Consider the following 14,489-nt stretch of genomic DNA (forward strand, 5'->3'; position numbering starts at 1 on the left):
AAGATAAATACAAAAAATACATTTAAAGTTAGAACAGGTGATATAAACTAAATTTTCTTTTCAAATCATAGACACATATACATGATTATCCTCCAAGTTTTGCTTCTACGCCATGTAAATTGACCAATCCCACCTCAATTTGACCCCGAGGGTACCGACTCCCAGCATCCCTGACCTGCCACACCATCAGCTGTGGTCTCTTTAATAAATTGTACCTTTTACCAAAGCAAAAGGTGATGAATTGAAAAAATGTTTAGCAGCGCGATCAATTATTTACGTTGTCTTTTACTCAAATCAGCTCCTGATGAATAATTAAAATTAATCTCATTACAGGAGATTTCATTATGAGATAATTTAATTAAATGAAAGCCCAAGGATCTCAGGCGTCTGTGAGACACGGGTGCTCGCGGTGCGGCTTTAATGGGCTGAGGGGGCACAGGAGTGGGAGGTTACACACATGGGCGCATACATTATTTAATGGCTTCTTCTAAATAAAGACCAATCAATAATAAGTTGTCATCTCATCAATGTGTTGAAAGCATTCCAGAGCCACGGCTTATCAGCTGGGCTCCATCACCCGGCTGTCATATAAAATGTACTAGTGCTTTAAAACGATATACCTATGCATCAAGGCTAAATGCATGTGAAAAACGACAGCAACGAAAAGAAAAAGCTCCTTTTTCCGCCGAGGTCAAATGTGCCTCGACGAATTATGAAGGGTACAACTTGTACATCTGATCCGAAAAATAAATGATATCACGGTCTTGTGGGAGCCATTAGGAAGCTTTCTTTGTGGGGAGATTTTTTGCATGTCTTGTCTTCAGGAGCACTTAAGAAGCCGAGGAATTCCTCTGAGCCTGTGATACACATCTAGGTAATGTTCCGGCTGAAGCCATTTTGTGCCATCCAGATATCAAGTGTTAAAGGTTGTTCACACACTCACACACGCTCGTCCACATCACATTATATCATAACACAGGTGGATTTAGGTCGAGTCACAGAACCGCATGCCGCTCGAATAGCGGAGGAATGTTTGAATGAATCACGCGTGACTGTTTCAGAATGTCACGCCATGACACAATACAATACCTGGATAATGTTACAGGTAATGTTTTAATCGTGTACAGGTTCAAAAGAAAAACCTGAAAAGGCAATTTGGCCTGATTTCCTGTTCAAATGTAAGTAAATAACTTACATAGCTTTCAAATACTTCTCAAATATGAATATTCTGTCAATTGCTGCATTCAGGGGTCAGATATTTCTGAATACTGACCTTTGTACATGACATTGTATGACTGACCACTCATCCAGGAAACCTGTTTCCAACACAGCTGGTCTCTCGGTCTCTCCATGATCTCTAAAAGAAAGACAATAACATTATTTCAACTCAAAGTAATAACAGATTAATTAATTAAATATAACATTGATTCATGTAACTGTAAGTTTCTGATGCAAATTGGAGACTCAGTGAATTGGTGTTCAATGTTCCTCCACAGTCTTTTTCTCAAAAAAAAAAAAAAAAAAAAGAACCCAAAACCACACCAAACCAAAACAAACCTTGGCAAAACGGAACTCAAAATCCAAAAACAAAACAACCAAAAACCAAACCAAAACCAGAGCAAAACTAAATAAACCACAGCAAAACAAATCCCAAAAAAACAACCTAAAAAACAGAGCAAAACAAAACAAACAACAGCAAAACAAAACCCAAAATAAAAAACAACAAACTAATACCAGAGCAAAACAAAACCCAAAATCCAAAAACAAAACAACCAAAAACCAAACCAAAACCAGAGCAAAACTAAATAAACCACAGCAAAACAAATCCCAAAAAAACAACCTAAAAAACAGAGCAAAACAAAATAAACAACAGCAAAACAAAACCCAAAATAAAATACAACAAACTAATACCAGAGCAAAACAAAACCCAAAGTACAAAAACAAAACAACCAAAAACCAAACCAAAACCAGAGCAAAACTAAATAAACCACAGCAAAACAAATCCCCAAAAACTACCTAAAAAACAGAGCAAAACAAAACAAACAGCAAAACAAAACCCAAAATAAAAAACAACAAACTAATACCAGAGCAAAACAAAACCCAAAATCCAAAAACAAAACAATCAAAAACCAAACCAATACCAGAGCAAAACTAAATAAACCACAGCAAAACAAATCCCAAAAATAAGACAAAAAACAGAGCAAAATAAAACAAACGACAGCTAAACAGAACCCCAAATCCAAAAAACCCAACTAAGAACCACAACAAAACAAAATCCAATAACAAAACCAAACTAAAACAAAACTACAGCAAAAAAGTAGAAAAAAAAACACAGCAAAACTAAATCCAAAAACAAAACAGAACAAACCACAGCAAAACAAAACCCAAAATACAAAAAACAAAAACCAAAGCAAAACAAACCACAGCAAAACAAATCCAAAAATAAAACAACCCAAAACCAAACCACAGCAAACCAAAAACCAAAAACCAAACCAAAACCCAAAATTCAAAACCAAATAAAAAATCAAACTAAAACTAAACCAGAGCAAAATAAAAAAAACACAACTAAACAAAATCCAAAAACAAAACAAAACCAAAACAAAACAAAAAAAAAAAAAAAAAAAAGTACAGCAAAACAAATCCAAAAACAAAACAACCGAAAAAACCAAACCACAGCAAAACAAAACAAAACCACCGCAAAACAAATCCAAAAACCAAACCACAGCAAAACAAAACACAAAACAAAACCAAAATAAAAACCACAGCAAAATCCAGAAAGAAAACAACCAAACCGCAGCAAATCACACAAACTACAAAGAAACACAGCAAAACAAAAACCCAAATACAAAAACAAAACAAGAAAAAAAACACAACCAGAGCAAAACAAAACAAACCACAGCACAACAAAACTCAAAAACAAAACAACCAAACCAAACCTCAGCAAACCAAACCACAACAAAACAAATCACAGCAAAACAAAATCCAAAAACAAAACAGCCAAAAAACAAACAGCTGCAAACTAAACCACAGCAAAACAAAACAATTTAAAAACTTTAATTAAAAAATAAAATAAACTGTTGAAAAAATAAATAAGGTTTATTTAGCAATGCTTATCCATTACTAAACAAACTTCATATATATTGCACTATATATGTAACGTTTACTATATACTACACATTAAATGCACAAAGTACTTATTTCATTCTTCATAATAAGGCACGGTAAATGAAAATCCTTGAATGATACAAGGCGAAGGACAATAAGCTTTTGAATTTCATTTCAGCATAATGTATATTCAGGCACAGGCTTCAATTTAAAAGAGGAAACCATGACCATAAACATTAGCATTTTGTGCAAACAACTGCGTAATTTGTTTAGCCTCATAATAAGCTGGAGATGGCATACAATGAAAGAAAGCCTTTTGGTTTTAAAATGAATAAAAATTGATTGCGTCCCAATAAAAAACGAATTGGCAGAGTGTTAACTGAATTGCACTCAAACGTCTGTAGCAGTCCCTGGTCGCTTTATTGTGTGCTAATGCAATAGAGCACACTTAGCAATAAATGCATCTTTCTGATGAGCTCGGAGAGGTTTTCCAAAATGGCCTGATGAAATTGTCCAAATTAGATTAGGCTGAGCTGCTAATGACTCTTAAAACAAAGGAAAATCTCCAAATAAAATTAGCCCAGCCTCTTGTTCTCTAAATAAATCATATGTAAATTACTGTCATTGGGAAAAAAGATGCCTGCCTGGAGGGTAAAGGTTTCATTATCTCAATGGGTTTGGAACTCTAATAAGGAGGCTCCTCCAAGACAATTAAAACTTGAAAATAAATCACAGGAAATTTATCTAACTTGCAGGAAGCCTCTCTGAATCCTGATACTATATTTAAACTCCGAATACTCTGATTCGATTCTCCTTGGCCACTCGCTCCGCACGACTCCTCAACACGTCTCTATTGCCTAATAGACGCTCCGGCTCATTTCTTTTCATTGATTTGAAATTCAGATGAGCTTGTGAAGTGTTTAAAAAACCTTCGATTGTTTGGAGTTGAACTCAGCTGATTTGAATAGGTTCCTGTCACTTCGTTGACACAAACCAAACAGGCTGATATGACAAGTCTGCAGCAATTACTACAGCAAATAAACAGAATGAATGACGTTTGAGAACAGCTTGAGTGTGACTCAATACAAACACAGGGATTTCAGTTGCTTAGGTACACGTAACCGCTCTAGTCTTCCTGCCATTCAGGTAATTCTGAGTATTGTTCGCATTTTATCCCTGTTTGACCTGGTGGACTTGCTAAGCTTTGCTGGAGAAAACGTCACAGAGACCTGAAAACACAACATCACACAGGTGCACTTGAAATAGGCGAGGGTTGTGCGCTTGTTTTCTGCGATGCAGATGCTGCTAATTCACTAAAAACTCAAATAATAACAGATGTAATGAGAATCACGTAATAAACCACAAGCGGCTGTGTGTTCCAGTGACTTTAACCTTTCAAACATGGAAAAATCTCTGTAATGCACAGCCTTGAGTAGCTTATTGCCTAATTTTTCGAGACAACTTCAAATCTTGCTCATCCAGTCAGAATTCTTTCGAGTGTTATTTCCACCTATTTTCGGTTTCTGTTCAATCAACGTCTCTCAACAGCTTTGTCTAAGCAGCTGCATTTATTAAATCAAAAATACAGTAAAATCTTATAAATATTATTACAATTTAAAATAACTATCGCCTCGATACATGAGTACTAGACTATCAGAGAAGATATGAGTACTAGATCTCTAGAACTGCTCTGAGAGACACTTCAGGAACATTTTACCATTTCCTTTGAGAAAAATTATCATAAACAATCATAAACTTAAAGCTCTTCACAGACACCCGTCCAAATAAAAGTTTGGTTTAACTTATTAAAACAATGTTGTACAATCAAGTTTATACAAAACATTAAATTGCTGTTAAATTGTAAAAGTTTCATTATTTCAATGAATTAGACATGCTTTTTAATTTATAAAATGTCATTTAATTATTAAAATAGAGTCTAGAGAAATTAAAACGGGCAAAATGGAATCCAAAAGAAATAAAATGTAAAAGACCGGAATTAGGAGCAAAACAAAATGCAATTTGGGAAAGAATAAAATGGATTTCATAGCAGCCTAATGCTTGAAATATTTTAATATTCATGCTATCAAGCGATTAATTATGAATAATCGCATCCAAAATAAACATTTTTGTTTAAGTAATAAATGTATTATTGCATGTGTGTGTATTAAAATATCTGTAATGAACAGCCTTGCTTAATTTTTTGCAACAGTTTCAAATATCGCTCATCCAATCAGAATTCAGAGTTATTTCCACCTATTTTTGGTTTCTTGATTTGTCTCTATTCCATCAACATCTCTCAACAGCTTTGTCTAAGCAGAGAAGTCTCCTACGCTCCTCAAAGCTGCATTTGTTAGATCAAAAATACAGTAAAATCTTAAAATAACTGTCGCCTCAATATATGAGTACTAAGCTATTAGAGTACATATGAGTACTAGATCTCTAGAACTGCTCTGAGAGACACTTCAAGAACATTTTACCATGTCTTTTGTGAAAAATTATCGCCATATTATATACAAACAGAAACTTCAACTTCTTCACAGCCGCCCATTTTCAAAATAAAAGTTTGGTTTAACTTGAAGAAACTATTATTATTAAAACTGAGCAATGCTGAGCAATCATGTTCATACAAAACATTAAATTGCTGTTACATTGTAGAAGTTTCATGATTTCAATTAATTAGACATGCTTTTTAATTAATAACAAGTCATTTAATTATTAAAATAGAGTCTAGAGAAATTAAAACGGGAAAAATGGAATTCAAAAATAAAAGTGTGTTTATATAATATATGTATGCTGTGCTGTGTATATTATTTATTATGTGTATATAAATACACACACATACAGTATATATTTTAAAAATATTTACATGTATATATTTTTATTCATATAATACATATTATACATATGTATATTTTAATATATAAACAACATTTTTCTCAAATATATCCATGCATGTGTTTGTATTTATATATACTAGGGCTGACAAACAATTAATCGCATACAAAATAAAAGTTTGAGTTTGCCTAATGTATGTGTGTGTAATTATTATGTATATATAAATACACACAAATGATTGTATATATTTAAGAGAAATATGTTGTTATGTACAAAATATTTGTATTTATATATAATATAAATTATATAAAAATTATAATAAATGCATATATTTGTAAATAATTCTTAAATCTAAACATGAATGTGTTTGTATTTATATATACATAAAATCTAAACACTGTAAAAAACAAAAAAAAACAGTTGACTGAACTTAAAATTTTAAGGCAGCCAGGTTACAAATTATTTAAAGTTGACTCAACAAATTGTTTTTTACAGTGTAGGCAAAATCAAACTTTTATTTTGTATGTGATTAATTGCGATTAATTTTGATTAATTGACAGCCTAATACATACATAATAAATACACACAGTACACACATATACTATGTAACAAAAACTTTTATTTTGGATGCGATTAATCATGATTATCATTTGACAGCACTATTAAAATATAATTTATTCCTGTGATGCAAAGCTGAATTTTCAGCAGCCATTACTTCAGTCTTTAGTGTCACATGATCCTTCAGAAATCATTTAATGCATTTACATAAGAATGTGCTCAATTTTATTGTCATTTTGCAAATGACAAAATGTACATTATATAAAATGATCACATCCATTTAATTTAGGTTAACAAATGCACCAATTACATCTTCTGTATCTGTCAGAAAAAGTCATATTTCATTTCCGCAAATGGAGCGCCATTAATTGCTCCAAGTGTTCTTAAAGGGGCTAGAAAACACATTACCATAATTGAAAGTCCATACTGCGGTAAAAATAACTGTTCTCGTCTTGAGCTAGACCCAGTGGTGCCTTTTGCTGTCTGTTGGTGAGAACTAAATATATTTTCTGCATTCTGAATGGCATTCCAGTCCAAAGTGTACGTGCCAGTAGTTAACAGTGTATGATCATAAATAGTTTTCTCAGCCAAAGCATTTTCAAGATGGGACTTAAGCAGAGGAAGTGCAACTTTCAGAGTTGTTTGCATTTTTATCCTCTTGCTAAAAGCACACGTTGGCAAACGTTCTAGTATCTGAGCATTCATGCGAACTGATTTCTGCCAACATGATGGCGTTGTAATATCGCAGGGTGTCAACACCGGGCCAAAATTATGTCACTTAGACCACCTGTTCCTGGAAAACGTCATCAGCCTTAAGCAGTTCCGGCTGGCTTCCAAAAAGTGAACTTCTGAACTGCTGCCTTTGGTCCTGATTTGTGAGTAAGCAGGCAGCAACAGCCACTCTAAGTTTGTGAGTGTGGTTAGAGGGCTTACATAAGGGATGGACGGACTCTGCACATGTCACTCAACATCAGGGTGCAGCAGTAATGGGTATTTGCCCAATTTAAGATAATGAGAACACAGTTAGGATGCAAAACGTATGTGAGCTCCTTCGTGTTCTAATAGTTACATGTAAATGAGGACCTGCTGTGGAAGTCTGACAATCCATGCATGAATTTGTAACAATAAAAAATTATTGTTCATCACCCAACAAGCACAACTTAAAAGTGTAGTTAAAAAATCTGTTATAAGTAGTAGAAATTTAAAGGCATAGTTCCCCCCAAAATGAAAATTAATATGATTTACTCACCCTCAAGCCAGGTGTATATGACTTTCTTTTTTCAGACGAATACAATTGGAGTTATATTAAAAAAGTGTCCTGGCTCTTCCAAACTTTATAATAGCAGTGAATGGGTGTTGAGATTTTGAAGTCTAATAAAGTGCATCCATCCATCATAAAAGTGCTCCACACAGCTTTGGGGGGGATTAATAAAGCCCTTCTGAAGCAAATCAATGTGTTTGTGTAAGAAAAATATTCTCATTTAAAACTTTATAAACCATAATCTCTAGTTTCCGCTAACAGTCGTACGGACATGAGAGAGTGGCGTTTTAGCAAATGATGTAGGACGTATGCAGGGACGAATGAGGAAGTGCAGATGAGAGAGCAAAACAACATGGATTAGAAGTACAAATTGATGATTTGTAAAAAAAAAAAAATCAAAGAATTTTGATATAAGCTAAGGAAGACAGGTTTCCCTTTTCTGTAAACAAAACTTGGTTCTCACAGGACTAGCATATTCTCACTGGAGCTAGAGATTAGGGTTTATAAAGTTTTAAATATGGATATTTTTCTTACACAAATGCATCGATTTGCTTCAGAAGGCCTTTATTATACTTTATATGGCGGATGAATGCACTTTATTGGACTTCAAAATCTCAACAGCCATTCACTGTTATTGTAAAGCTTAGAAGAGCCAGGGCATTTTTAAAGTAACTCTGATTGTATATGTCTGAAAGAAGAAAGTCATATACACCTAGGATGGCTTGAGGGTAAGAAAATAATGGGGTAATCTGCATTTTTGGGTGAACTATCCCTTTAAGTTTTTTATTTTATTTTTTTTATTTTTAAAGGGGTCATTGAATGCCCATTTTCCACAAGTTGATATGATTCTTTAAGGTCTTAATGAAAAATCTATAATATACTTTGGTTAAAAATTCTCAGTGGTAGTGTACAACAACACCCTTTTTACCTTGCCAAAATCAGCTCTGCAAAAATCATCCTATTCTGGTCGAGGTTACTTTAAATGTTAATAAGCTCTGCTCGCCCCACCCCCTCTTCTCTCTGTGAAGTGATGAACCTGTTTACTTTAGCTGCATTTAGTCACATTTAGCCACTAAACTTGCTAACTAGGAAAGGCGATCGCAAAGATTCATAAAAAAAAACCTTATACTCACTTCTGCTGTAAGTGAAGCGGGATCATGAATGATTCGTGCGAACATAGACGGATATATGTAGATCGGGAGGCGCATTCCCTTCACAAACAAACTTAATCCACTGCATCTTCAGCAGCTCAGATGTCGGGAGTAAATGACGATGTTCATTATTACATCCAGCAACACAACACCTCAATCGCTCAATCTGAGATATTCTTGTCTAATTTACATCCCTGCTCCGGCATTGAAACAATGGCGATCGGACTGTTGCAGCTGATGTAGTGCGGGTCTGAGGTAAGACGCTCCTGTCAATCAACTATCGTGGGAGCGGCCTCTGTGGGTGTGACGCCACACTGACAGGCATCTGAGAATGGCTCGATTTGAAAAAGGGGATATTATTTTTACAGATTAATTAAAAAACACTTCATGGATTTTTATCATTATAGGGTAGATGTGTATATACACTTGCCAACACATATTAATGTTCAAATAACATGTAAAAGTGAACTTTGCATCCGATGACCCCTTTAAAATAAGGTTCAGCCCATGTTCACATCCAGATTCAAAAATTGTCACTTTCAGACAGAAGCTTTAGCAGAGGAGAATAAATTCAGAAAAAAAAAAACAAAAAAAACATTGACAATCAGTCCATTTCTTACACAAATTTATCCTACAACTTGAAATACAGTGCAGTGCATGTGATTTTTTTTTTTCATGTAAGCTATAGCTTCTGACCTTTAAGTAAAAACATACTCATGATTTTATGACATTACTTACTGCTTTATTTAACCAGAAACAGTGTAAATGTTATTCGTGTATTTTACTTTCATTTTATCAGAAGTAGGCCAACAGCGCCCTCTATGGAATTCTATGGAAGTTGCTAGCACCCCCTGAGCACATGTGAGTTATTCCTCTTATAGGCAAGACATATCTGCATAATTTTTCATATGGGCTGATGCCGATATATAGATTTAAAGAAGAACTCCACTTCTAGAACAACAATTCACAAATAATTTACTCACCCCCTTTGTCATCCAAGATGTTCATGCCTTTCTGTCTTCAGTCGTGAAGAAATTATGGTTTTTGAGGAAAGCATTCCAGGATTTTATTGGTGGCCCGATTTTGAAATTCCAAAATTTAGTTTAAATGCAGCTTCAAAGGGCTCTAAACGACCCCAGTCGAGGAAGACGTGTCTTATCTAGTGAAACAATCGTCATTTTATTTTGGAAAATAAAATGTTTTATACTTTTTAAACACAAAAGCTCATGTAGCACAGGCTCTGGGATGCATGTTCATGACGCTACATACTACTGAATCACTTCGAAAGGTCACACAGAACGTAGGCGGAACTACAGACTCATTGTTTACAAAGCGAACACGCAAAGACTAAGGAAGTGCAGCTAAGTCAAACGCTGTTTACAAACAAAAAGGTACAACGATGTCCTCAAGTTGAAGGAGAAAATAAGATTGAGTTTTTCACCATACTCAGTACACAGGCGATGAACTTACACGTGATTCGTAGTAGTGATGGTAAGTTTGGATCATTTTACCGACTCGGACCTTTGAGTCTCGTTCAGCAAAATGAACAAATCTTTTTTAGAATCATTTAATTCATTTTAGCAAAATATAAGTAAAATGTTACGTGTTACCTCCCTAACACATCTACTGCTTACACAAACATTGATCACACTACAAACAAGACAAAACTGTAATGCTATAAGAAAAAGAAAAGATTAATTCATTGTTTACCTGGGTCTTTAGTCTATGATTAGCTCACCTCACTTCTTATCTGACAAGTTTTTGGGTTTGAGTCATTCGTTCATCACGTGACAGCCCCATAAGATGAATGAACGACTTGAAAAACCTGAAGACTCGAAACAGGTGAACTAATCCCAGTACAGAACCTACTAGGATGTTGCGCATACATGACTGAACGAATCACTCCTCGAGACGAGGAATCGTTCAAGAACGACCCATTGATAATTCGTAGCATTGTGGACGTGCATCCCAGAGCCTGTGCCACACAAGCTTTTGTGCTTAGAAAGTATACAAATTTTTATTTTTTGAAAAAAATGACAGATCGTTTTACTAGACAAGACCCTTCTTCCTCGGCTGGGATCGTTTAGAGCCTTTTGAAGCCGCATTTAAACTACATTTTGGAAGTTCAAAATCGCGGCACCAGTGAAGTCCATTATATAGAGAAAAATCCTGAAATGTTTTCCTCAAAAACCATAATTTCTTTACGACTGAAGACACAAAGACATGAACATCTTGGATGACAAGGGGGTGAGTAAATTATTTGTAAACTGTTGTTCTGGAAGTCTGGAAGTGCAAATAGCCACTGACTTTTTTTAAGAGAGCTTTTTAACAACCCATAAATATGCCTAGTTCTTTCATGAAACGCTAGATGGTGCAGGCTGACGGGTGTTAACATAACTGATGAAATTCACAGCCTTATATGACTTGGCACAAGCTGATTGGTTCATGCTGCGTACGCAGCCAATGAGTTTACACCTTTACCTTTAAATGGATGGTCGGCATTCACTTGAGCCTTTCGCAGCGCGCCTTCAGAGTTCCTCTGAAACCCTCCACCTTCCCCAGCTCCACCTGTATAGATCTGCTATGAGTTCATTTGTATGCTATTTGTGCAGCAGCAGTATGTCTTGAAGGGGTCATCGGATGCAAAGTGTCCGAATGCGCCTCCCGATCGATGTCCGTGCAAATCATTCGTGATCCATCTTCACTTACAGCAGCAGTGAGTATAAGGTTTTTTTTTTTTTTTTATGAATCTTTGCGATCACCTTTCCTAATAACGTGCTAGTTAGCAAGTTTAGCAGCTAAACGCGGCTAAAGTAAACATGCTCGTCACTCCACAGCGAGAAAAGAGGGGCGGGGCAAGCAGAGCTCATTATCATTTAAAGCAACCTTGACCAGAACAGGATGATTTTTGCAGAGCTGATTTTGACAAGGTAAAAAGGGTGTTGTTTTACACTACCATTGAGAATTTTTAACCAAAGTATATTATAGACTTTTCATTAAGACCCTAAAGAATCATATCAACTTGTGGAAAATGGGCATCCGATGACCCCTTTAAATACTTACAGCACTGTTTCGCCATATGCTTTAGCAGTAGCAAGTTCCTGCAGCAGCAGCAACAATCTACATCTACAGCAATAACCAACAGCAGCAGCAATTCAGCAGCAGCATAGCAGATCTATTCCACCAAGATTAAATACATTAACATTGTCATATCCATTACCACGGATTAAACATTGGTTTAAGTCAGAATTTGGTCAGATTGCTCTACTACCATCTCTAAAATGACCACATTAAAAACAAAAATTAGAATAATAAAATAAATCAGAATAAATCAGAGTATAATTTTTGATAGGTATGGGAACAAAAGCCAAGCTCAAGTATTGTAATTCTTTTGGAAAACACACAACACTAAAAAACCTGTATAACGTCAGCATGCACAAATTTCACATGAATCAAAACACTCATAAAATGAAAGTTGAAATCAAACTGGTGCAATGCTTCAAATCCACAGCTTTACAGCTTCAAGTGGTAACAGTAAAGTAACACACACTAATTCACTCTCTTCCAGGTGCTGAATTCACATTTTGTTTGTCCACATTTTGCCGAAAACGTTCGACTGCGACTCGCTAGATGGAAATGACATTTATTATTTTGGGCAAGCTCCTGTTTTAAAGACTAAATGTAAAGAGAAACACAGCCGTTTCCAGCAGAGAGAGTCCTTGGTGAAATCACTTCACACTTTGAGAGAGGTGCTGACAGTAGGGATCAGGGCTGCGTAAGTTATTCCAGAAGTCTCAGCAGGATAGCAAATGATGTGACCTAAACAAGCAGCCGATAAGCCTGTGACATACAGGGAAACAATCCCTGCTCTACCTCCAGCAATATATTCATCTGCACGAGCTGACTGCTTCACGAAAGGTCCCGGGGGCCAGCAGAGGGGGTAGTGTGCTTCCTGACACGCTCACTGGTAGGCCCACATGGAATCTGCAGACTTTTCTGATATTTTCTTTGTCAATTGTAATGAAATATCTTTGGAATTATGCAAATAGCTAATCTACAAAGATGAAATCTGTGTCCACAGATTATATCCGTAATGATAACACTACGCAAAAAACCCCCCCACCTCATTATTGCTAGCAAATTTCAAAATTACAAGACTTGAGTGTGAAGTTTTAAAGTAGAAAAACTAGAATGACATTTTTTTTTTGTAAAACATACTCCAATAATCTGTATTTACAACATTGAAAAATCTCTTTTTAACTGTTCAGAGTTATTTGAATATTATCTATTATTATTAGTAGTAGTAGTATTTTAACTATTACTAACTATTATAGATTTTATTATCATATCTTGGCTTTTATTTGTATATTTTCAGTTTTGCATTCATTATTATTTTTGATAATTTTATTTAATTATAATTTAGTTCTTTTTTTTTTTTAGTAATTTTGCTATGTGCTTTTCTATTTTATTATTATTATTATTATTATTATTATTATTATGTTTAAATATTACTATGTAGGTTTAATTTATTTTGATTTCAGTTTTAGTTCAGTTCCGTTTTAGTTTTTTAATTAGTAATTTTAGTGCTTCAACTGATTTCAATTAGCTCAATTAATTTCAATTAATTGTCAGTAATTTTTTGTGCTTACGTCTTTTTATTTCTAAAATAATACTATACAGGTTTAATTTGTTATTTGTTTTTTATATTAATTTTAGTTTATTTTTAGTACTTCTACAGTGTAGGTTTAATTTATTTTAGTTTTAGTTTTAATTTCAGTTTTATTAGTAATTTTAATAATTCAACTAATTTCAGTTAGTTGCCAAGGCAACATTTTCCATTTCTGTAATTTAATAGTTCAACAGTTTAATTTAACTTAATAGTTTTTATACATATTTTAATTTAAATTTAAGTAATTGTTATGTTTTTCTTTTTTTATATACAACGTAGGTTTAATTTATTTTCAGTTTTCAGTATTAGTGTTTATTTCCAAATAGCAATTAGCAACTCATTTTTGTCATACAATTTATTTTAATTGTTAATTTTCATTTTTCAGGTTTAGTTTCAGTTTCTATTTCAACTTAGTAATTTTAGATTTTCAACTTATTTCAGTCGCTCGCCAAGACATAATTTCTCTTTTTTAGGTTTAATTTCATTTAAATGAACAAATATGGATTTTATTATAGATTTTAATTTTAGTTCAATTTTTAGTAATTGTTATGTTTTTCTTTTTTTTCATACTATGTAGGTTTAATTTATTTTCAATTTTCCATTTTAGTATCAGTTTTTATTTCAAATTAGTAATTTTAGATCTTCAACTTATTTTACTCACTTGCCAAGACAACATTTCAGATTTTTTTTTTTTTAAGTTTAATTTCATTTCACTTCATTTAAATGAACATATGAAATGAAAATATTTTTCTGTTTTAGTTTCAGTTTTTATTTCCAATTAGTAATTTTAATACTTTTAACAAATTTCAATTAGCTGCCAAGGCATCATTTCTCATTTTTTTTGTTACACTATTTAATTTAATTGTATATTTTATTTTAAATTTTAGTTTAATTCGTAGTAATTCTGTTT

The 14,489-nt window shown here is 33.9% G+C and overlaps 1 long non-coding RNA gene across 1 annotated transcript in view; it reads right to left on the reverse strand.

Annotated features, from left to right (window-relative positions):
* Positions 1 to 1,316: 1,316 nt before the first annotated feature.
* The window catches only part of LOC127156054 (uncharacterized), a 49,339-nt gene continuing 36,166 nt past the window's right edge, over positions 1,317 to 14,489 (reverse strand). Inside the window, exon 3 of the long non-coding RNA XR_007825672.1 lies at positions 1,317 to 1,357. This is a non-coding gene — a long non-coding RNA (uncharacterized LOC127156054). The remainder of the gene's footprint in view (positions 1,358 to 14,489) is intronic.

The sequence above is a fragment of the Labeo rohita genome, chromosome 24, assembly GCF_022985175.1.
Source record: "Labeo rohita strain BAU-BD-2019 chromosome 24, IGBB_LRoh.1.0, whole genome shotgun sequence".
NCBI classification, from domain to species: Eukaryota; Metazoa; Chordata; class Actinopteri; order Cypriniformes; family Cyprinidae; genus Labeo; species Labeo rohita.